Source organism: Rutidosis leptorrhynchoides, chromosome 2 (genome assembly GCF_046630445.1).
Source record: "Rutidosis leptorrhynchoides isolate AG116_Rl617_1_P2 chromosome 2, CSIRO_AGI_Rlap_v1, whole genome shotgun sequence".
Classification (NCBI taxonomy): Eukaryota; Viridiplantae; Streptophyta; class Magnoliopsida; order Asterales; family Asteraceae; genus Rutidosis; species Rutidosis leptorrhynchoides.
Genome location: NC_092334.1, coordinates 707,473,402 through 707,499,981, shown reverse-complemented (window position 1 = coordinate 707,499,981; position 26,580 = coordinate 707,473,402).

Below are 26,580 nucleotides of genomic sequence, written 5' to 3'. Positions count from 1 at the left end.
AAAACACCTACAAACACTTTCATTCTTCAATTTTCTTCATCTAATTGATCTCTCTAAAGTTCTATCTTCAAGTTCTAAGTGTTCTTCATAAATTCTACAAGTTCTAGTTTCATAAAATCAAGAATACTTCCAAGTTTGCTAGCTTACTTCCAATCTTGTAGAGTGATCATCCAACCTCAAGAAATTTTTCTTATTTACAGTAAGATATCTTTCTAATACAAGGTAATACTCATATTCAAACTTTGATTCAATTTCTATAACTATAACAATCTTATTTCGAGTGAAAATCTTACTTGAACTGTTTTCGTGTCATGATTCTGCTTCAAGAACTTTCAAGCCATTCAAGGATCCTTTGAAGCTAGATCCATTTTTCTCATTTCCAGTAGCTTTATCCAGAAAACTTGAGGTAGTAATGATGTTCATAACATCATTCGATTCATACATATAAAGTTATCTTATTCGAAGGTTTAAACTTGTAATCACTAGAACATAGTTTAGTTAATTCTAAACTTGTTCGCAAAAAAACGTTAATCCTTCTAACTTGACTTTTAAAATCAACTAAACACATGTTCTATATCTATATGATATCCTAACTTAATGATTTAAAACCTGGAAACACGAAAAACACCGTAAAACCGGATTTACGCCGTCGTAGTAACACCGCGGGCTGTTTTGGGTTAGTTAATTAAAAACTATGATAAACTTTGATTTAAAAGTTGTTCTTCTGGGAAAATGATTTTTCTTATGAACATGAAACTATATCCAAAAATCATGGTTAAACTCAAAGTGGAAGTATGTTTTCTAAAATGGTCATCTAGACGTCGTTCTTTCGACTGAAATGACTACCTTTACAAAAATGAGTTGTAACTTATATTTCCGACTATAAACCTATACTTTTTCTGTTTAGATTCAAAAAATAGAGTTCAATATGAAACCATAGCAATTTGATTCACTCAAAATGGATTTAAAATGAAGAAGTTATGGGTAAAACAAAATTGGATAATTTTTCTTGTTGTAGCAACGTGAAAATTGGTAACAAATCTATATTAATCATATCCTAGCTAACTTATGTTGTATTATATATGTATTCTAATATATTATGTAATCTTGGGATACCATAGACACATATGAAAATTGAAATGTCCCGTTCTTATTGATTAAAAACGTTCCATATTAATTGATTTCGTTGCGAGGTTTTGACCTCTATATGAGACGTTTTTCAAAGACTGCATTCATTTTTAAACAAACCATAACCTTTATTTCATCAATAAAGGTTTAAAAAGCTTTAGGTAGATTATCAAATAATGATAATCTAAAATATCCTGTTTACACACGACCATTACATAATGGTTTACAATACAAATATGTTACAACAAAATAAGTTTCTTGAATGCAGTTTTTACACAGTATCATACAAGCATGGACTCCAAATCTCGTCCTTATTTAAGTATGCGACAACGGAAGCTCTTAATAATCACCTGAGAATAAACATGCTTAAAACGTCAACAAAAATGTTGGTGAGTTATAGGTTTAACCTATATATATCAAATCATAATAATAGACCACAAGATTTCATATTTCAATACACATCCCATACATAGAGATAAAAATCATTTATATGGTGAACACCTGGTAATCGACATTAACAAGATGCATATATATAAGAATATCCCCATCATTCCGGGACACCCTTCGGATATGATATAAATTTCGAAGTACTAAAGCATCTGGTACTTTGGATGGGGTTTGTTAGGCCCAATAGATCTATCTTTAGGATTCGCGTCAATTAGGGTGTCTGTTCCCAAATTCTTAGATTACCAGACTTAATAAAAAGGGGCATATTCGATTTCTATAATTCAACCATAGAATGTAGTTTCACGTACTTGTGTCTATTTTGTAAATCATTTATAAAACCTGCATGTATTCTCATCCCAAAAATATTAGATTTTAAAAGTGGGACTATAACTCACTTTCACAGATTTTTACTTCGTCGGGAAGTAAGACTTGGCCACTGGTTGATTCACGAACCTATAACAATATATACATATATATCAAAGTATGTTTAAAATATATTTACAACACTTTTAATATATTTTGATGTTTTAAGTTTATTAAGTCAGCTGTCCTCGTTAGTAACCTACAACTAGTTGTCCACAGTTAGATGTACAGAAATAAATCGATAAATATTATCTTGAATCAATCCACGACCCAGTGTATACGTATCTCAGTATTGATCACAACTCAAACTATATATATTTTGGAATCAACCTCAACCCTGTATAGCTAACTCCAACATTCACATATAGAGTGTCTATGGTTGTTCCGAAATATATATAGATGTGTCAACATGATAGGTCGAAACATTGTATACGTGTCTATGGTATCTCAAGATTACATAATATACAATACAAGTTGATTAAGTTATGGTTGGAATAGATTTGTTACCAATTTTCACGTAGCTAAAATGAGAAAAAATATCCAATCTTGTTTTACCCATAACTTCTTCATTTTAAATCCGTTTTGAGTGAATCAAATTGCTATGGTTTCATATTGAACTCTATTTTATGAATCTAAACAGAAAAGTATAGGTTTATAGTCGGAAAAATAAGTTACAAGTCATTTTTGTAAAGGTAGTCATTTCAGTCGAAAGAACGACGTCTAGATGACCATTTTAGAAAACATACTTCCACTTTGAGTTTAACCATAATTTTTGGATATAGTTTCATGTTCATAATAAAAATCATTTTCTCAGAATAACAACTTTTAAATCAAAGTTTATCATAGTTTTTAATTAACTAACCCAAAACAGCCCGCGGTGTTACTACGACGGCGTAAATCCGGTTTTACGGTGTTTTTCGTGTTTCCAGGTTTTAAATCATTAGTTAGCATATCATATAGATATAGAACATGTGTTTAGTTAATTTTAAAAGTCAAGTTAGAAGGATTAACTTTTATTTGCGAACAAGTTTAGAATTAACTAAACTATGTTCTAGTGATTACGAGTTTAAACCTTCGAATAAGATAGTTTTATATATATGAATCGAATGATGTTATGAACATCATTACTACCTCAAGTTTAGTAGGTAAACCTACTGGAAGTGACAAGAAATGATCTAGCTTCAAAGGATCTTGGATGGCTTGAAAGTTCTTGAAGTAGGATCATGACACAAAAACAAGTTCAAGTAAGATTTTTACTCGAATTAAGATAGTTTATAGTTATAGAAATTGAATCAAAGTTTGAATATGAATATTACCTTGAATAAGAAAGATAACCTACTGTATATAACAAAGGTTTCTTGATCTTAGATGATTACTTGGAATGGATTAGAAAGCTTGGAAGTAAATTAGTAAACTTGAAGGGATTTTTGAAGTGTTCTTGAAGTGTTCTTCCTATGATGATTATAGCTTGATTCTTGAAGTGATTTTTGATGAAGATGATGATTAACTACTGGAAAAATACATTCATAATAGTGTGGGTGTGTTGAGAGAGAATTAGAAAGAGAATTGGAAGTGAAATGGAGTGAATGATGAGTGGTAATTGATGAGTGGTGAGTGGGGTTAAAAGGAGTTCTAGTTAGTTGACTAGCTCATGGTAGAAGTTAAAATTGATTAGTCATACATGACATAATCAAGAGTGGAATCCCATGCTAGTTCCTATTGGTATATACTCATAGTAAGTACGTTTTGAAGCTGTGTATAATACGGGTAAGAATACGACTAGAATTCTTGATGAAAGAAAAGAATGGAAAAGTAACTGTAACCATTTTCGTTAAGTATGAGTGTTTTGATATATGTCTTGAAGTCTTCCAAAAGTATTTTAATACATCTAAATACACTACATGTATATACATTTTAACTGAGTCGTTAAGTCATCGTTAGTCGTTACATGTAAGTGTTGTTTTGAAACCTTTAAGTTAACGATCTCAATTAATGTTGTTAACCCATTGTTTATTATATCTAATGAGATGTTAAATTATTATATTATCATGATATTATGATATATTAATATATCTTAATATGATATATATACATTTAAATGTCGTTACAACGATAATCGTTACATATATGTCTCGTTTCGAAATCCTTAAGTTAGTAGTCTTGTTTATATGTATATAACTCATTATTAATATACTTATGGAGATACTTACTTATCATAATCTCATTTTAACCATATGTATATCCATATATATATCGTCATATCGTTTTTACAAGTTTTAACGTTCATGAATCGCCGGTCAACTTGGGTGGTCAATTGTCTATATGAAACATATTTCAATTAATCAAGTCTTAACAAGTTTGATTGCTTAACATGTTGGAAACATTTAATCATGTAAATATCAATCTCAATTAATATATATAAACATGGAAAAGTTCGGGTCACTACAGTACCTACCCGTTAATTAAATTTCGTCCCGAAATTTTAAGCTGTTGAAGGTGTTGACGAATCTTCTGGAAATAGTTGCGGGTATTTCTTCTTCATCTGATCTTCACGCTCCCAGGTGAACTCGGGTCCTCTACGAGCATTCCATCGAACCTTAACAATTGGTATCTTGTTTTGCTTAAGTCTTTTAACCTCACGATCCATTATTTCGACGGGTTCTTCGATGAATTGGAGTTTTTCGTTGATTTGGATTTCATCTAACGGAATAGTGAGATCTTCTTTAGCAAAACATTTCTTCAAATTCGAGACGTGGAAAGTGTTATGTACAGCCACGAGTTGTTGAGGTAACTCAAGTCGGTAAGCTACTGGTCCGACACGATCAATAATCTTGAATGGTCCAATATACCTTGGATTTAATTTCCCTCGTTTACCAAATCGAACAACGCCTTTCCAAGGTGCAACTTTAAGCATGACCATCTCTCCAATTTCAAATTCTATATCTTTTCTTTTAATGTCAGCGTAGCTCTTTTGTCGACTTTGGGCGGTTTTCAACCGTTGTTGAATTTGGATGATCTTCTCGGTAGTTTCTTGTATAATCTCCGGACCCGTAATCTGTCTATCCCCCACTTCACTCCAACAAATCGGAGACCTGCACTTTCTACCATAAAGTGCTTCAAACGGCGCCATCTCAATGCTTGAATGGTAGCTGTTGTTGTAGGAAAATTCTGCTAATGGTAGATGTCGATCCCAACTGTTTCCAAAATCAATAACACATGCTCGTAGCATGTCTTCAAGCGTTTGTATCGTCCTTTCGCTCTGCCCATCTGTTTGTGGATGATAGGCAGTACTCATGTCTAGACGAGTTCCTAATGCTTGCTGTAAAGTCTGCCAGAATCTTGAAATAAATCTGCCATCCCTATCAGAGATAATAGAGATTGATATTCCATGTCTGGAGACGACTTCCTTCAGATACAGTCGTGCTAACTTCTCCATCTTGTCATCTTCTCTTATTGGCAGGAAGTGTGCTGATTTGGTGAGACGATCAACTATTACCCAAATAGTATCAAAACCACTTGCAGTCCTTGGCAATTTAGTGATGAAATCCATGGTAATGTTTTCCCATTTCCATTCTGGGATTTCGGGTTGTTGAAGTAGACCTGATGGTTTCTGATGCTCAGCTTTGACCTTAGAACACGTCAAACATTCTCCTACGTATTTAGCAACATCGGCTTTCATACCCGGCCACCAAAAATGTTTCTTGAGATCCTTGTACATCTTCCCCGTTCCAGGATGTATTGAGTATCTGGTTTTATGAGCTTCTCTAAGTACCATTTCTCTCATATCTCCAAATTTTGGTACCCAAATCCTTTCAGCCCTATACCGGGTTCCGTCTTCCCAAATATTAAGATGCTGTTCTGATCCTTTGGGTATTTTATCCTTTAAATTTCCTTCTTTTAAAACTCCTTGTTGCGCCTCCTTTATTTGAGTAGTAAGGTTATTATGAATCATTATATTCATAGATTTTACTCGAATGGGTTCTCTGTCCTTCCTGCTCAAGGCATCGGCTACCACATTTGCCTTCCCCGGGTGGTAACGAATCTCAAAGTACTAATCATTCAACAATTCAATCCACCTACGCTGCCTCATATTCAGTTGTTTCTGATTAAATATGTGTTGAAGACTTTTGTGGTCGGTATATATAATACTTTTGACCCCATATAAGTAGTGCCTCCAAGTCTTTAATGCAAAAACAACCGCGCCTAATTCCAAATCATGCGTCGTATAATTTTGCTCGTGAATCTTCAATTGTCTAGACGCATAAGCAATCACCTTCGTTCGTTGCATTAATACACAACCGAGACCTTGCTTTGATGCGTCACAATAAATCACAAAATCATCATTCCCTTCAGGCAATGACAATATAGGTGCCGTAGTTAGCTTTTTCTTCAATAACTGAAACGCTTTCTCTTGTTCATCCTTCCATTCAAATTTCTTCCCTTTATGCGTTAATGCAGTCAAGGGTTTTGCTATTCTGGAAAAGTCTTGGATGAACCTTCTGTAGTAACCAGCTAGTCCTAAAAATTGGCGTATGTGTTTCGGAGTTTTCGGGGTTTCCCACTTTTCAACAGTTTCTATCTTTGCCGGATTCACTTTAATACCTTCTTTGTTCACTATGTGACCGAGGAATTGAACTTCTTCCAACCAAAATGCACACTTTGAAAACTTAGCATACAATTCTTCCTTCCTCAATACTTCTAACACCTTTCTCAAATGTTCACCGTGTTCTTGGTCATTCTTTGAGTAAATAAGTATGTCATCAATGAAAACAATGACAAACTTGTCAAGGTATGGTCCACACACTCGGTTCATAAGGTCCATGAACACAGCTGGTGCATTAGTTAAACCAAACGGCATGACCATAAACTCGTAATGACCGTAACGTGTTCTGAAAGCAGTCTTTGGAATATCATCTTCTTTCACCTGCATTTGATGATACCCGGAACGTAAGTCAATCTTTGAATAAACAGACGAGCCTTGTAGTTGATCAAATAAGTCGTCGATTCTCGGTAGTGGGTAGCGGTTCTTGATGGTAAGTTTGTTCAACTCTCGGTAGTCGATACACAACCTGAATGTACCATCTTTCTTCTTGACAAACAAAACAGGAGCTCCCCACGGTGATGTGCTTGGTCGAATGAAACCACGCTCTAAAAGTTCTTGTAATTGGCTTTGCAGTTCTTTCATCTTGCTGGGTGCGAGTCTGTAAGGAGCACGAGCTATTGGTGCAGCTCCTGGTACAAGATCTATTTGAAATTCAACAGATCGCTGTGGGGGTAATCCCGGTAATTCTTTCGGAAATACATCGGGAAATTCTTTTGCAATGGGAACATCATTGATGCTCTTTTCTTCAGTTTGTACTTTCTCGACGTGTGCTAGAACAGCATAGCAACCTTTTCTTATTAGTTTTTGTGCCTTCAAATTACTAATAATATGTAGCTTCGTGTTGCCCTTTTCTCCGTACACCATTAAGGGTTTTCCTTTTTCTCGTATAATGCGAATTGCATTTTTGTAACAAACGATCTCTGCTTTCACTTCTTTCAACCAGTCCATACCGATTATCACATCAAAACTCCCTAACTCTACTGGTATCAAATCAATCTTAAATGTTTCGCTAACCAGTTTAATTTCTCGATTTCGACATATATTATCTGCTGAAATTAATTTACCATTTGCTAATTCGAGTAAAAATTTACTATCCAAAGGCGTCAATGGACAACTTAATTTAGCACAAAAATCTCTACTCATATAGCTTCTATCCGCACCCGAATCAAATAAAACGTAAGCAGATTTATTGTCAATAAGAAACGTACCCGTAACAAGCTCCGGGTCTTCCTGTGCCTCTGCCGCATTAATATTGAAAACTCTTCCGCGGCCTTGTCCATTCGTGTTCTCCTGGTTCGGGCAATTTCTAATAATGTGGCCCGGTTTTCCACATTTATAACAAACTACATTGGCATAACTTGCTCCGACACTACTTGCTCCGCCATTACTCGTTCCGACACCATTTGTTCCTTTCGTTCTATTAACCCCTGGTCCGTAGACCTCACACTTCGCCGCGCTATGACCATTTCTTTTACACTTGTTGCAAAATTTGGTGCAGAACCCCGAGTGATACTTTTCACACCTTTGGCATAGCTGCTTCTGATTATTGTTGTTGTTGCGGTTATTATTGTTGTTGGGATGATTGTTGTAGTTGTTGTTGTTGTTGTTGTTGTTGGGCCGTTTGTTGTAGTTGCGATTGATGTTGCGATTGTTGGGATAATTGTTGCGATTATTGTTGTAATTGCTGTTGTTGTTGTATTGGTGATTCTTATCACCGTTTTCCTCCCACTTTCTTTTGACTTGCTTCACATTGGCCTCTTCAGCAGTCTGTTCTTTAATTCTTTCTTCAATCTGGTTCACTAGTTTGTGAGCCATTCTACAAGCCTGTTGTATGGAGGCGGGCTCGTGTGAACTTATATCTTCTTGGATTCTTTCCGGTAATCCTTTCACAAACGCGTCGATCTTCTCTTCCTCATATTCGAATGCTCCCGGACACAATAGGCACAATTCTGTGAATCGTCTTTCGTACGTGGTAATATCAAATCCTTGGGTTCGTAACCCTCTAAGTTCTGTCTTGAGCTTATTGACCTCGGTTCTGGGACGGTACTTCTCGTTCATCAAGTGCTTGAATGCTGACCACGGTAGTGCGTACGCATCATCTTGTCCCACTTGCTCTAGATAGGTATTCCACCATGTTAACGCAGAACCTGTGAAGGTATGCGTAGCGTACTTCACTTTGTCCTCTTCAGTACACTTACTTATGGCAAACACCGATTCGACCTTCTCGGTCCACCGTTTCAATCCGATCGGTCATTCGGTTCCATCAAATTCCAAAGGTTTGCAGGCAGTGAATTCTTTGTAGGTGCATCCTACACGATTTCCTGTACTGCTAGATCTAAGGTTATTGTTGGTATGTAGCGCAGCCTGTACTGCGGCTATGTTTGAAGCTAGAAAAGTACGGAATTCCTCTTCATTCATATTTACGGTGTGTCGAGTAGTCGGTGCCATTTCCTTCAAAATAGTCAAATGGAACAAGTTAATCATACAGAATATCAAGAGTAGTTAATAGTATTTCGTAGCATAATATGAACTCATTTATAAAAGCTTTTTCTTCATATTAGCGTTTTATAAGTTTAAATTCGGGTAGTACCTACCCGTTAAGTTCATACTTAGTAGCTAATATACAATTCAACTACTACAATTCTATATGAAAAACTGATTATAATAATATTTCGCGTTCAAACTTTTATACAATATTTTACAAACTTACAATACCGCTTATTTTACATAAAGCATGAAATATAGCACACAATAACTTTGATACAAGATAGTTGTGAAGATAATTCTAGCTAGTACACAAGTCGTTCAGCAAAGGCAATAAAGACACGTAATTCATACGTCCAGAAACAAGTCATGCATTCTGGTTTTACTAGGACTACTTCCCATCCTTGGTCTTGTGGAACATAACCGTTATGGCCGTTGATAAGACAGCGTGTTGTAACGTCGTCAAAGGGACGAGGGTTACGTAATGTCCAACAGTCTCGTAATAACCTAAAAACCTCATTTCTTACCCCAATTACCGACTCCGTCACTTGTGGGAACGTTTTGTTTAATAGTTGTAGGCCGATGTTCTTGTTCTCACTTTGGTGAGAAGCGAACATTACTAATCCGTAAGCATAACATACTTCTTTATGTTGCATGTTAGCCGCTTTTTCTAAATCACGAAGTCCAATATTCGGATATATTGAGTCAAAATAATTTCTTAACCCATTGCGTAAAATAGCATTTGGGTTCCCCGCAATATATGCGTCAAAGTAAACACATCGTAACTTATGGATTTCCCAATGTGATATCCCCCATCTTTCGAACGAAAGCATTTTATAAACCAAGGCATTCTTGGAACGTTCTTCGAATGTCTTACAAACTGATCTCGCCTTAAATAGTTGTGCCGAAGAATTCTGACCGACTTTAGACAAGATTTCATCAATCATGTCTCCGGGTAGGTCTCTTAAAATATTGGGTTGTCTATCCATTTTGTGTTTTTATACTGTAAAATAGACAAGAGTTAGATTCATAAAAAAAATACTTATTAGTACAAGCAATTTTTACATATATCATAAAGCATAAGCACACTATATTACATATATTACACCACACGAATACAACTATCTTATTCCGACTCGCTTGTTTCTTCTTCTTCGGTTTTGGTTCGTTTTGCCAAGTTTCTAGGGATATATGATGTTCCCCTAATACGAGCCGTAATTTTCCACATTGGTTTAGAAAAACCTGGTGGTTTAGAGGTTCCTGGGTCATTGTTACAACTTAAGGACTTCGGGGGTTGACGATACATATAAAGTTCATCGGGGTTGGAATTAGATTTCTCTATTTTTATGCCCTTTCCCTTATTATTTTCTTTTGCCTTTTTAAATTCAGTTGGGGTAATTTCTATAACATCATCGGAATTCTCGTCGGAATCCGATTCATCGGAGAATTGGTAATCCTCCCAATATTTTGCTTCCTTGTCGGAAACACCATTGACCATAATTAACCTTGGTCGGTTGGTTGAGGATTTTATTTTACTTAACCGTTTTATTATTTCCCCCACCGGTTCTATTTCTTCTTCCGGTTCCGATTCTTCTTCCGGTTCCGATTCTTCTTCCGGTTCCGACTCTTCTTCCGGTTCCTCTTCGGGAACTTGTGAATCAGTCCACGAATCATTCCAATTTACATTTAACTCTTCATTATTATTAGGTGAGTCAATGGGACTTATTCTAGAGGTAGACATCTATCACATAATATCAAACACGTTAAGAGATTATTATATCACATAATATTCATATGTTAAAAATATATAGTTTCCAACAAAAATGTTAAGCAATCATTTTTAAAGAAAACACGGACGAAGTCCAGACTCACTAATGCATCCTAACAAACTCGATAAGACACACTAATGCAAATTTTCTGGTTCTCTAAGACCAACGCTCGGATACCAACTGAAATGTCCCGTTCTTATTGATTAAAAACGTTCCATATTAATTGATTTCGTTGCGAGGTTTTGACCTCTATATGAGACGTTTTTCAAAGACTGCATTCATTTTAAAACAAACCATAACCTTTATTTCATCAATAAAGGTTTAAAAAGCTTTACGTAGATTATCAAATAATGATAATCTAAAATATCCTGTTTACACACGACCATTACATAATGGTTTACAATACAAATATGTTACAACAAAATAAGTTTCTTGAATGCAGTTTTTACACAATATCATACAAGCATGGACTCCAAATCTCGTCCTTATTTAAGTATGCGACAGCGGAAGCTCTTAATAATCACCTGAGAATAAACATGCTTAAAACGTCAACAAAAATGTTGGTGAGTTATAGGTTTAACCTATATATATCAAATCATAATAATAGACCACAAGATTTCATATTTCAATACACATCCCATACATAGAGATAAAAATCATTTATATGGTGAACACCTGGTAATCGACATTAACAAGATGCATATATATAAGAATATCCCCATCATTCCGGGACACCCTTCGGATATGATATAAATTTCGAAGTACTAAAGCATCCGGTACTTTGGATGGGGTTTGTTAGGCCCAATAGATCTATCTTTAGGATTCGCGTCAATTAGGGTGTCTGTTCCCAAATTCTTAGATTACCAGACTTAATAGAAACGGGCATATTCGATTTCGATAATTCAACCATAGAATGTAGTTTCACGTACTTGTGTCTATTTTGTAAATCATTTATAAAACCTGCATGTATTCTCATCCCAAAAATATTAGATTTTAAAAGTGGGACTATAACTCACTTTCACAGATTTTTACTTCGTCGGGAAGTAAGACTTGGCCACTGGTTGATTCACGAACCTATAACAATATATACATATATATCAAAGTATGTTTAAAATATATTTACAACACTTTTAATATATTTTGATGTTTTAAGTTTATTAAGTCAGCTGTCCTCGTTAGTAACCTACAACTAGTTGTCCACAGTTAGATGTACAGAAATAAATCGATAAATATTATCTTGAATCAATCCACGACCCAGTGTATACGTATCTCAGTATTGATCACAACTCAAACTATATATATTTTGGAATCAACCTCAACCCTGTATAGCTAACTCCAACATTCACATATAGAGTGTCTATGGTTGTTCCGAAATATATATAGATGTGTCGACATGATAGGTCGAAACATTGTATACGTGTCTATGGTATCTCAAGATTACATAATATACAATACAAGTTGATTAAGTTATGGTTGGAATAGATTTGTTACCAATTTTCACGTAGCTAAAATGAGAAAAATTATCCAATCTTGTTTTACCCATAACTTCTTCATTTTAAATCCGTTTTGAGTGAATCAAATTGCTATGGTTTCATATTGAACTCTATTTTATGAATCTAAACAGAAAAGTATAGGTTTATAGTCGGAAAAATAAGTTACAATTCATTTTTGTAAAGGTAGTCATTTCAGTCGAAAGAACGACGTCTAGATGACCATTTTAGAAAACATACTTCCACTTTGAGTTTAACCATAATTTTTGGATATAGTTTCATGTTCATAATAAAAATCATTTTCTCAGAATAACAACTTTTAAATCAAAGTTTATCATAGTTTTTAATTAACTAACCCAAAACAGCCCGCGGTGTTACTACGACGGCGTAAATCCGGTTTTACGGTGTTTTTCGTGTTTCCAGGTTTTAAATCATTAGTTAGCATATCATATAGATATAGAACATGTATTTAGTTAATTTTAAAAGTCAAGTTAGAAGGATTAACTTTTATTTGCGAACAAGTTTAGAATTAACTAAACTATGTTCTAGTGATTACGAGTTTAAACCTTCGAATAAGATAGTTTTATATATATGAATCGAATGATGTTATGAACATCATTACTACCTCAAGTTTAGTAGGTAAACCTACTGGAAGTGACAAGAAATGATCTAGCTTCAAAGGATCTTGGATGGCTTGAAAGTTCTTGAAGTAGGATCATGACACAAAAACAAGTTCAAGTAAGATTTTTACTCGAATTAAGATAGTTTATAGTTATAGAAATTGAATCAAAGTTTGAATATGAATATTACCTTGAATAAGAAAGATAACCTACTATATATAACAAAGGTTTCTTGATCTTAGATGATTACTTGGAATGGATTAGAAAGCTTGGAAGTAAATTAGTAAACTTGAAGGGATTTTTGAAGTGTTCTTGAAGTGTTCTTCCTATGATGATTGTAGCTTGATTCTTGAAGTGATTTTTGATGAAGATGATGATTAACTACTGGAAAAATACGTTCATAATAGTGTGGGTGTGTTGAGAGAGAATTAGAAAGAGAATTGGAAGTGAAATGGAGTGAATGATGAGTGGTAATTGATGAGTGGTAATTGATGAGTGGTGAGTGGGGTTAAAAGGAGTTCTAGTTAGTTGACTAGCTCATGGTAGAAGTTAAAATTGATTAGTCATACATGACATAATCAAGAGTGGAATCCCATGCTAGTTCCTATTGGTATATACTCATAGTAAGTACGTTTTGAAGCTGTGTATAATACGGGTAAGAATACGACTAGAATTCTTGATGAAAGAAAAGAATGGAAAAGTAACTGTAACCATTTTCGTTAAGTATGAGTGTTTTGATATATGTCTTGAAGTCTTCCAAAAGTATTTTAATACATCTAAATACACTACATGTATATACATTTTAACTGAGTCGTTAAGTCATCGTTAGTCGTTACATGTAAGTGTTGTTTTGAAACCTTTAAGTTAACGATCTCAATTAATGTTGTTAACCCATTGTTTATTATATCTAATGAGATGTTAAATTATTATATTATCATGATATTATGATATATTAATATATCTTAATATGATATATATACATTTAAATGTCGTTACAACGATAATCGTTACATATATGTCTCGTTTCGAAATCCTTAAGTTAGTAGTCTTGTTTATATGTATATAACTCATTATTAATATACTTATGGAGATACTTACTTATCATAATCTCATATTAACCATATGTATATCCATATATATATATCGTCATATCGTTTTTACAAGTTTTAACGTTCGTGAATCGCCGGTCAACTTGGGTGGTCAATTGTCTATATGAAACATATTTCAATTAATCAAGTCTTAACAAGTTTGATTGCTTAACATGTTGGAAACATTTAATCATGTAAATATCAATCTCAATTAATATATATAAACATGGAAAAGTTCGGGTCACTACAAAAATGTTTTGACATATCATATCGACCCATGTGTATATATTATTTGGAACAACCATAGACACTCTATATGCAGTAATGTGGGAGTTAGCTATACAGGGTTGAGGTTGATTCCAAAAATATATATACTTTGAGTTATGATCTAGCCTGAGACGTGTATACACTGGGTCGTGGATTGATTCAAGATAATATATATCAAATTTTTTTTCTGTACATTTAACGTTGGACAACTAGTTGTAGGTTACTAACGAGGACAGCTGACTTAATAAACTTAAAACATCAAAATGTATTACAAGTGTTGTAAATATATTTTGAATATACTTTGATATATATGTACATATTTGTTATAGGTTCGTGAATCCACCAGTGGCCAAGTCTTACTTCCCGACGAAGTAAAAATCTGTGAAAGTGAGTTATAGTCCCACTTTTAAAATCTAATATTTTTGGGATGAGAATACATGCAGGTTTTATAAATGATTTACAAAATAGACACAAGTACGTGAAACTACATTCTATGGTTGAATTATCGAAATCGAATATGCCCCTTTTTATTAAGTTTGGTAATCTAAGAATTAGGGAACATACACCCTAATTGACGCGAATCCTAAAGATAGATCTATTGGGCCTAACAAACCCCATCCAAAGTACCGGATGCTTTAGTACTTCGAAATTTATATCATATCCGAAGGGTATCCCGGAATGATGGGGATATTCTTATATATGCATCTTGTTAATGTCGGTTACCAGGTGTTCACCATATGAATGATTTTTATCTCTATGTATGAGATGTATATTGAAATATGAAATCTTGTGGTCTATTGTTACGATTTGATATATATAGGTTAAACCTATAACTCACCAACATTTTTGTTGACGTTTAAAGCATGTTTATTCTCAGGTGAATACTAAGAGCTTCCGATGTTGCATACTAAAATAAGGACAAGATTTGGAGTCCATGTTTGTATGATATTGTGTAAAAACTGTATTCAAGAAACATATGTCGATGTAATATATTTCTATTGTAAACCATTATGTAATGGTCGTGTGTAAACAGTATATTTTAGATTATCATTATTTGATAATCTACGTAATGCTTTTGAAACCTTTATTGATAAAATAAAGGTTATGGTTGTTTTAAAAATGAATGCAGTCTTTGAAAAACGCCTCATATAGAGGTCAAAACCTCGCAACGAAATTAATTAATATGGAACGTTTATAATCAATATGAACGGTACATTTCAGTTGGTATCCGAGCGTTGGTCTTAGAGAACCAGAATTTTGCATTAGTGTGTCTTTTCGAGTTTGTTAGGATGCATTACTGAGTCTGGACTTCGACCGTGTTTACTTGAAAAATGATTGCTTAACAAATTTTGTTGGAAACTATATATTTTTAACATGTGAATATTATGTGATATATTAATCTCTTAACGCGCTTGATATTATGTGATAGATGTCTACCTCTAGAACAAGTCCCATTGACTCACCTAATAATAATGAAGAGTCAAATGTAAATTGGAATGATTCTTGGACTGATTCACAAGTTCCCGAAGAGGAACCGGAAGAAGAGTCGGAACCGGAAGAAGAATCGGAACCGGAAGAAGAATCGGAACCGGAAGAAGAGATAGAACCAGTGGGGGAAATAATAAAACGGTTAAGTAAAAGAAAATCCTCAACCAACCGACCAAAGTTAATTATGTTCAATGGTGTTTCCGCCAAGGAAGCAAAGTATTGGGAGGATTACCAATTCTCCGATGAATCGGATCCCGACAAGGATTCCGATGATGTTATAGAAATTACCCAACACAATTTAATAAGGCAAAAGAGAACAATAAGGGAAAGAGCATAAAAATAGAGAAATTTGATTCCAAACCCGATGAACTTTATATGTATCGTCAACACCCGTATTTCTTAAGTTGTGACAATAACCCGGGAACCTCTAAACCACCAGGTTTTTCTAAACCAATGTGGAAAACGACAGCTCGTATTAGGAGAACATCATATATCCCTAGAAACTTGGCAAAACGAACCAAAACCGAAGAAGAAGAAATTAGCGAGTCGGAATAAGATAGTTGTATTCGTGTGGTGTAATATATGTAATATAGTGTGCTTATGCTTTATGATATATGTAAAAATTGCTTGTATTAATAAGTATTTTTTTTATAAATCTAACTCTTGTCTATTTTACAGTATAAAAACACAAAATGGATAGACAACCCAATATTTTAAGAGACCTACCCGGAGACATGATTGATGAAATCTTGTATAGAGTCGGTCAGAATTCCTCGGCACAACTATTTAAGGCGAGATCAGTTTGTAAGACATTCGAAGAACGTTCCAAGAATGCCTTGATTTATAAAAGGCTTTCGTTCGAAAGATGGGGGATATCACATTGGGAAATCCATAAGTTACGATGTGTTTACTTTGATGCATATATTGCGGGGAACCCAAATGCTATTTTGTGCAACGGGTTAAGAAATTATTTTGACTCAATATATCCGAATATAGGACTTCGTGTTTTAGAAAAAGCGGCTAACATGCAACATAAAGAAGCATGTTATGCTTACGGGTTAGTAATGTTCGCTTCTCACCAAAGTGAGAACAAGAACATCTGGCTACAACTATTAAACAAAACGTTCCCACAAGTGACGGAGTCGGTAATTGAGGGTAAGAAATGAGGTTTTTAGGTTATTACGAGACTGTTGGTCATTACGTAACCTTCATCCTTTTGACGACGTTACAACACATTGTCTTACTATCGGTCACAACGGTTATGTTTCACAAAACCAAGGATGGGAAGTGGTATTAGTAAAACTAGAATGCATGACTTGTTTCTGGACATATGAATTACGTGTCTTTATTGCCTTTGCTGAACGCCTTATTTATTAACTAGAATTATCTTCGCAACTACTTTGTATCAAAGTTTTATGTGCTATATTTCATGCTATATGTAAAAAAAGCGGTATTGTAAGTTTGCAAGTTATTGTATAAAGGTTTGAATATGATATATATTTTTTTTTTTGTGATTAGTTTTTCATATAGAATTGTAGTAGTTGAAATGGTATGTTAGCTACTAAGTATGAACTTAACGGGTAGGTACTACCCGAATTAAAGAGTATAAAATGCTAATATGAAGAAAGAGCTTTTATAAATAAGTTCATATTACGCTACGAAATACTATTGACTACTCTTGATATTCTATATGATTAACTCGTTTCATTTGACTATTTTGAAGGAAATGGCACCGACTACTCGACACACCTTGAATATGAGCGAAGAGGAATTTCGTGCCTTTCTTGCTTCAAACATAGCCGCAGTACAGGCTGCGCTACATACCAACAATAACCTTGGATCTAGCAGTACAGGAAATCGTGTAGGATGCACCTACAAAGAATTCACTGCCTGCAAACCTTTGGAATTTGATGGAACCGAAGGACCGATCGGATTGAAACGGTAGACCGAGAAGGTCGAATCGGTGTTTGCCATAAGTAACTGTACTGAAGAGGACAAAGTTAAGTACGCTACGCATACCTTCACAGGTTCTGCGTTAACATGGTGGAATACCTATCTAGAGCAAGTGAGACAAGATGATGCTTACGCACTACCGTGGTCAGCATTCAAGCACTTGATGAACGAGAAGTACCGTCCCAAAACCGAGGTCAATAAGCTCAAGGCAGAACTTAGAGGGTTACGAACCCAAGGATTTGATATTACCACGTACGAAAGACGATTCACAGAATTATGCCTATTGTGTCCGGGAGCGTTCGAAGATGAGGAAGAGAAGATCGACGCGTTTGTGAAAGGATTACCGGAAAGAATCCAAGAAGATATAAGTTCACACGAGCTCGCCTCCATACAACAGGCATGTAGAATGGCTCACAAACTAGTGAACCAGATTGAAGAAAGAATTAAAGAACAGACTGCTGAAGAGGCCAATGTGAAGCAAGTCAAAAGAAAGTGGGAGGAAAATGGTGATAAGAATCACCAATACAACAACAACAGCAATTACAACAATAATCGCAACAATTATCCCAACAATCGCAACATCAATCGCAACTACAACAAACGGCCCAACAACAACAACAACAACAGCAACTACAACAATCATCCCAACAATAATAATAAACGCAACAACAACAACAATCAGAAGCAGCTATGCCAAAGGTGTGAAAAGTATCACTCGGGGTTATGCACCAAATTTTGCAACAAGTGTAAAAGAAATGGTCATAGCGCGACAAAGTGTGAGGTCTACGGACCAGGGGTTAACAGAACGAAAGGAACAAATGGTGTCGGAACGAGTAATAGCGGAGCAAGTAGTGTCAGAGCAAGTTATGCCAATGTAGTTTGTTATAAATGTGGAAAACCGGGCCACATTATTAGAAATTGCCCAAACCAGGAGAACACGAATGGACAAGGCCGCGGAAGAGTTTTCAATATTAATGCGACAGAGGCACAAGAAGACTCGAAGCTTGTTACGGGTACGTTTCTTATTGACAATAAATCTGCTTACGTTTTATTTGATTCGGGTGCGGATAGAAGCTATATGAGTAGAGATTTTTGTGCTAAATTCAGTTGTCCATTGACGCCTTTGGATAGTAAATTTTTACTCGAATTAGCAAATGGTAAATTAATTTCAGCAGATAATATATGTCGAAATCGAGAAATTAAACTGGTTAGCGAAACATTTAAGATTGACTTGATACCAGTAGAGTTAGGGAGTTTTGATATGATAATCGGTATGGACTGGTTGAAAGAAGTGAAAGTAGAGATCGTTTGTTACAAAAATGCAATTCGCATTATACGAGAAAAAGGAAAACCCTTAATGGTGTACGGAGAAAAGGGCAACACGAAGCTACATCTTATTAGTAATTTGAAGGCACAAAAACTAATAATAAAAGGTTGCTATGCTGTTCTAGCACACGTCGAGAAAGTATAAACTGAAGAAAAGAGCATCAATGATGTTCCCGTCGCAAAAGAATTTCCCGATGTATTTCCGAAAGAATTACCGGGATTACCCCCACATCGATCCGTTGAATTTCAAATAGATCTTGTACCAGGAGCTGCACCAATAGCTCGTGCTCCTTACAGACTCGCACCCAGTGAGATGAAAGAACTGCAAAGCCAATTACAAGAACTTTTAGAGCGTGGTTTCATTCGACCAAGCACATCACCGTGGGGAGCTCCTGTTTTGTTTGTCAAGAAGAAAGATGGTACATTCAGGTTGTGTATCGACTACCGAGAGTTGAAAAAACTTATCATCAAGAACCGCTACCCACTACCTAGAATCGACGACTTATTTGATCAACTACAAGGCTCATCTGTTTATTTAAAGATTGACTTACGTTTCGGGTATCGTCAAATGCGGGTGAAAGAAGATGATATTCCAAAGACTGCTTTCAGAATACGTTACGATCATTACGAGTTTATGGTCATGCCGTTTGGTTTAACTAATGCACCAGCTGTGTTCATGGACCTTATGAACCGAGTGTGTGGACCATACCTTGACAAGTTTGTCATTGTTTTCATTGATGACATACTTATTTACTCAAAGAATGACCAAGAACACGGTGAACATTTGAGAAAGGTGTTAGAAGTATTGAGGAAGGAAGAATTGTACGCTAAGTTTTCAAAGTGTGCATTTTGGTTGGAAGAAGTTCAATTCCTCGGTCACATAGTGAACAAAGAAGGTATTAAGGTGGATCCGGCAAAGATAGTAACTATTGAAAAGTGGGAAATCCCGAAAACTCCGAAACACATACGCCAATTTTTAGGACTAGCTGGTTACTACAGAAGGTTCATCCAAGACTTTTCCAGAATAGCAAAACCCTTGACTGCATTAACGCATAAAGGGAAGAAATTTGAATGGAAGGATGAGCAAGAGAAAGCGTTTCAGTTATTGAAGAAAAAGCTAACTACGGCACCTATATTGTCATTGCCTGAAGGGAATGATGATTTTGTGATTTATTGTGACACATCAAAGCAAGGTCTCGGTTGTGTATTAATGCAACGAACGAAGGTGATTGCTTATGCGTCTAGACAATTGAAGATTCACGAACAAAATTATACGACGCATGATTTGGAATTAGGCACGGTTGTTTTTGCATTAAAGACTTGGAGGCACTACTTATATGGGGTCAAAAGTATTATATATACCGACCACAAAAGTCTTCAACACATATTTAATCAGAAACAACTGAATATGAGGCAGCGTAGGTGGATTGAATTGTTGAATGATTACGACTTTGAGATTCGTTACCACCCGGAGAAGGCAAATGTAGTAGCTGACGCCTTGAGCAGGAAGGACAGAGAACCCATTCGAGTAAAATCTATGAATATAGTGATTCACAATAACCTTACTACTCAAATAAAGGAGGCGCAACAAGGAGTTTTAAAAGAGGGAAATTTAAAGGATGAAATACCCAAAGGATTGGAGAAGCATCTTAATATTCGGGAAGACGGAACCCGGTATAGGGCTGAAAGGATTTGGGTACCAAAATTTGGAGATATGAGAGAAATGGTACTTAGAGAAGCTCATAAAACCAGATACTCAATACATCCTGGAACGGGGAAGATGTACAAGGATCTCAAGAAACATTTTTGGTGGCCGGGTATGAAAGACGATGTTGCTAAATACGTAGGAGAATGTTTGACGTGTTTTAAGGTCAAAGCTGAGCATCAGAAACCATCAGGTCTACTTCAACAACCCGAAATCCCGGAATGGAAATGGGAAAACATTACCATGGATTTCATCACTAAATTGCCAAGGACTGCAAGTGGTTTTGATACTATTTGGGTAATAGTTGATCGTCTCACCAAATCAGCACACTTTCTGCCAATAAGAGAAGATGACGAGATGGAGAAATTAGCACGACTGTATTTGAAGGAATTCGTCTCCAGACATGGAATACCAATCTCTATTATCTCTGATAGGGATGGCAGATTTATTTCAAGATTCTGGCAGACATTACAGCAAGCATTAGGAACTCGTCTAGACATGAGTACTGCCTATCATCCACAAACTGATGGGCAGAGCGAAAGGACGATACAAACGCTTGAAGACATGCTACGAGCATGTGTTATTGATTTCGGAAACAGTTGGGATCGATATCTACCGTTAGTAGAATTTTCCTACAACAACAGCTACCATTCAAGCATTGAGATGGCGCCGTTTGAAGCACTTTATGGTAGAAAGTGCAGGTCTCCGATTTGTTGGAGTGAAGTGGGGGATAGACAGATTACGGGTCCGGAGATAATACAAGAAACTACCGAGAAGATCATCCAAATTCAACAACGGTTGAAAACCGCCCAAAGTCGACAAAAGAGCTACGCTGACATTAAAAGAAAAGATATAGAATTTGAAATTGGAGAGATGGTCATGCTTAAAGTTGCACCTTGGAAAGGTGTTGTTCGATTTGGTAAACGAGGGAAATTAAATCCAAGGTATATCGGACTATTCAAGATTATTGATCGTGTCGGACCAGTAGCTTACCGACTTGAGTTACCTCAACAACTCGCGGCTGTACATAACACTTTCCACGTCTCAAATTTGAAGAAATGTTTTGCTAAAGAAGATCTCACTATTCCGTTAGATGAAATCCAAATCAAAGAAAAACTTCAATTCATCGAAGAACCCGTCGAAATAATGGATCGTGAGGTTAAAAGACTTAAGCAAAAGAAGATACCAATTGTTAAGGTTCGATGGAATGCTTGTAGAGGACCCGAGTTCACCTGGGAATGAGAAGATCAGATGAAGAAGAAATACCCGCATTTATTTCCAGAAGATACGTCAACACCTCCAACTGCTTAAAATTTCGGGACGAAATTTATTTAACTGGTAGGTACTGTAGTGACCCGAACTTTTCCATGTTTATATATATATTAAATGAAATTTTTATTTATATGATTAAGTGTTTCTAACATATTAAGCAATCAAACTTGTTAAGACTTGATTAATTGAAATAGGTTTCATATAGACAATTGACCACCCAAGTTGACCGGTGATTCACGAACGTTAAAACTTGTAAAAACTATATGATGACATATATATGGTTATATATATAGTTAACATGATATTATGATAAGTAAAAATATCATTAAGTATATTAATAATGAACTACATATGTAAAAACAAGACTACTAACTTAATGATTTTGAAACGAGACATATATGTAACGATTATCGTTGTAACGACATTTAATGTATATATATCATATTAAGAGATATTCGTACATCATAATATCATGATAATATAATAATTTAAAATCTCATTTGATATTATAAACATTGGGTTAACAACATTTAACAAGATCGTTAACCTAAAGGTTTCAAAACAACACTTACATGTAACGACTAACGATGACTTAATGACTCAGTTAAAATGTATATACATGTAGTGTTTTAATATGTATTCATACACTTTTGAAAGACTTCAAGACACTTATCAAAATACTTCTACTTAACAAAAATGCTTACAATTACATCCTCGTTCAGTTTCATCAACAATTCTACTCGTATGCACCTGTATTCGTACTCGTACAATACACAGCTTTTAGATGTATGTACTATTGGTATATACACTCCAATGATCAGCTCTTAGCAGCCCATGTGAGTCACCTAACACATGTGGGAACCATCATTTGGCAACTAGCATGAAATATCTCATAAAATTACAAAAATATGAGTAATCATTCATGACTTATTTACATGAAAACAAAATTTCATATCCTTTATATCTAATCCATACACCAACGACCAAAAACACCTACAAACACTTTAATTCTACAATTTTCTTCATCTAATTGATCTCTCTAAAGTTCTATCTTCAAGTTCTAAGTGTTCTTCATAAATTCTACAAGTTCTAGTTTCATAAAATCAAGAATACTTCCAAGTTTGCTAGCTTACTTCCAATCTTGTAGAGTGATCATCCAACCTCAAGAAATCTTTCTTATTTACAGTAAGATATATTTCTAATACAAGGTAATACTCATATTCTAACTTTGATTCAATTTCTATAACTATAACAATCTTATTTCGAGTGAAAATCTTACTTGAACTGTTTTCGTGTCATGATTCTGCTTCAAGAACTTTCAAGCCATTCAAGGATCCTTTGAAGCTAGATCCATTTTTCTCATTTCCAGTAGCTTTATCCAGAAAACTTGAGGTAGTAATAATATTCATAACATCATTCGATCATACATATAAAGCTATCTTATTCGAAGGTTTAAACTTGTAATCACTAGAACATAGTTTAGTTAATTCTAAACTTGTTCGCAAACAAAAGTTAATCCTTCTAACTTGACGTTTAAAATCAACTAAACACATGTTCTATATCTATATTATATGCTAACTTAATGATTTAAAACCTGGAAACACAAAAAACACCGTAAAACCGGATTTACGCCGTCGTAGTAACATCGCGGGCTGTTTTGGGTTAGTTATTTAAAAACTATGATAAACTTTGATTTAAAAATTGTTCTTCTGGGAAAATGATTTTTCTTATGAACATGAAACTATATCCAAAAATCATGGTTAAACTCAAAGTGGAAGTATGTTTTCTAAAATGGTCATCTAGACGTCGTTTTTTCGACTGAAATGACTACCTTTACAAAAACGACTTTTAACTTATATTTCCGACTATAAACCTATACTTTTTCTGTTTATATTCATAAAATAGAGTTCAATATGAAACCATAGCAATTTGATTCACTCAAAACGGATTTAAAATGAAGAAGTTATGGGTAAAACAAGATTGGATAATTTTTCTTGTTGTAGCAACGTGAAAATTGGTAACAAATCTATATTAATCATATCCTAGCTAACTTATGTTGTATTATACATGTATTCTAATATATTATGTAATCTTGGAATACCATAGACACGTATGCAAATGTTTTGACATATCATATCGACCCATGTGTATATATTATTTGGAACAACCATAGACACTCTATATGCAGTAATGTGGGAGTTAGATATACAGGGTTGAGGTTGATTCCAAAAATATATATACTTTGAGTTGTGATCTAGCCTGAGACGTGTATACACTGGATCGTGGATTGATTCTAGATAATATATATCAAATTTTTTTCTGTACATTTAACGTTGGACAACTAGTTGTAGGTTACTAACGAGGACAACTGACTTAATAAACTTAAAATATCAAAATGTATTACAAGTGTTGTAAATATATTTTGAATATACTTTGATATATATGTACATATTTGTTATAGGTTCGTGAATCGACCAGTGGCCAAGTCTTACTTCCCAACGAAGTAAAAATCTGTGAAAGTGAGTTATAGTCCTACTTTTAAAATCTAATATTTTTGGGATGAGAATACATGCAGGTTTTATAAATGATTTACAAAATAGACACAAGTACGTGAAACTACATTCTATGGTTGAATTATCGAAATCGAATATGCCCCTTTTTATTAAGTCTGGTAATCTAAGAATTAGGGAACAGACACCCTAATTGACGTGAATCCTAAAGATAGATCTATTGGGCCTAACAAACCCCATCCAAAGTACCGGATGCTTTAGTACTTCAAAATTTATATCATATCCGAAGGGTGTCCCGGAATGATGGGGATATTCTTATATATGCATCTTGTTAATGTCGGTTACCAGGTGTTCACCATATGAATGATTTTTATCTCTATGTATGGGATGTATATTGAAATATGAAATCTTGTGGTCTATTGTTACGATTTGATATATAGGTTAAACCTATAACTCACCAACATTTTTGTTGACGTTTAAAGCATGTTTATTCTCAGGTGAATATTAAGAGCTTTCGCTGTTGCATACTAAAATAAGGACAAGATTTGGAGTCCATGTTTGTATGATATTATGTAAAAACTTCATTCAAGAAACATATGTCGATGTAATATATTTCTATTGTAAACCATTATGTAATGGTCGTGTGTAAACAGTATATTTTAGATTATCATTATTTGATAATCTACGTAATGCTTTTGAAACCTTTATTGATAAAATAAAGGTTATGATTGTTTTAAAAATGAATGCAGTCTTTGAAAAACGTCTCGTATAGAGGTCAAAATCTCGCAACGAAATCAATTAATATGGAACGTTTATAATCAATATGAACGGGATATTTCAAATAAGGATGCCATAATAAGGATGATGATATAGATGATTAGATTATAATGACTATATTAATGATTTAGAATACGAATTGGGTCAGGATGTATCAGATAGATCAATGGTTTGGGGGTGTGTTTGTGAAACGAGAGGTCGCGGGTTCGAGTCTGGGCCGTGGCGTTTATTGTTTTTAAGTTTGTTTTAAAGGTAGTTATCTTTTTATGTTTATTATCATCATCATCATCATCATTATTATTATTATTATTATTATTATTATTATTATTATTATTATTATTATTATTATTATTATTATTATTATTATTATTATTATTATTATTATTATTATTATTATTATTATTATCAGTATAAGTATCATTATTAATAAAATTATCATTTTTAGAATTATTATTATTATTATTATTATTATTATCAGTATTATTATTATTAGTAGTAGTAGTATTAACAACATTTTTACATTTAACCATTATTATTAGTATTATTATCATTCTATAAATAATAAGATTATTATTATTAACATAAGTATATTATTAATGTTATTATCATTATATTTATCATTACTAATAATAACTTAGAACTACTGTTTTGATAAACAAATGAAATATATAAATAATTATGTTTAACACATATAACATAACAAAATATTTTTATATATAAAAGGAATATATGAAACATAAATATATTATTAATATAAAAATGATATAATTAATAAGTTATATATATAAACTTATTCGATTACGATTATGTGTATTAATATATACACAAATGATATAGGTTCGTGAATCCGAGGCCAACCCTGCATTGTTCAATGTCGTTATATGTATTTTTACTACAAAATACAATATCGTGAGTTTCATTTGCTCCCTTTTTAAATGCTTTTGCAATATATATTTTGGGACTGAGAATACATGCGCTGTTTTATAAATGTTTGACGAAATAGACACAAGTACTCAAAAATTACATTCTATGGTTGGATTAACGAAATCGAATATCACCCCTTTTAGCTTGGTAACCTAAGAATTAGGCAGACGAGAGGTTCTTTTCCTAATTGACGCGAATCCTAAAGATAGATCTATTGGGCCTAACAACCCCCATTCAGGTTATGTATGGCTTTAGTACTTCGAGGTTTATATTATACAGACGAGAGGTTCTGTTTGGGGATATTCTATGCATTAAAGTTAATGTCGGTTACCAGGTGTTCACCATATGAATGATTTTATCTTTATG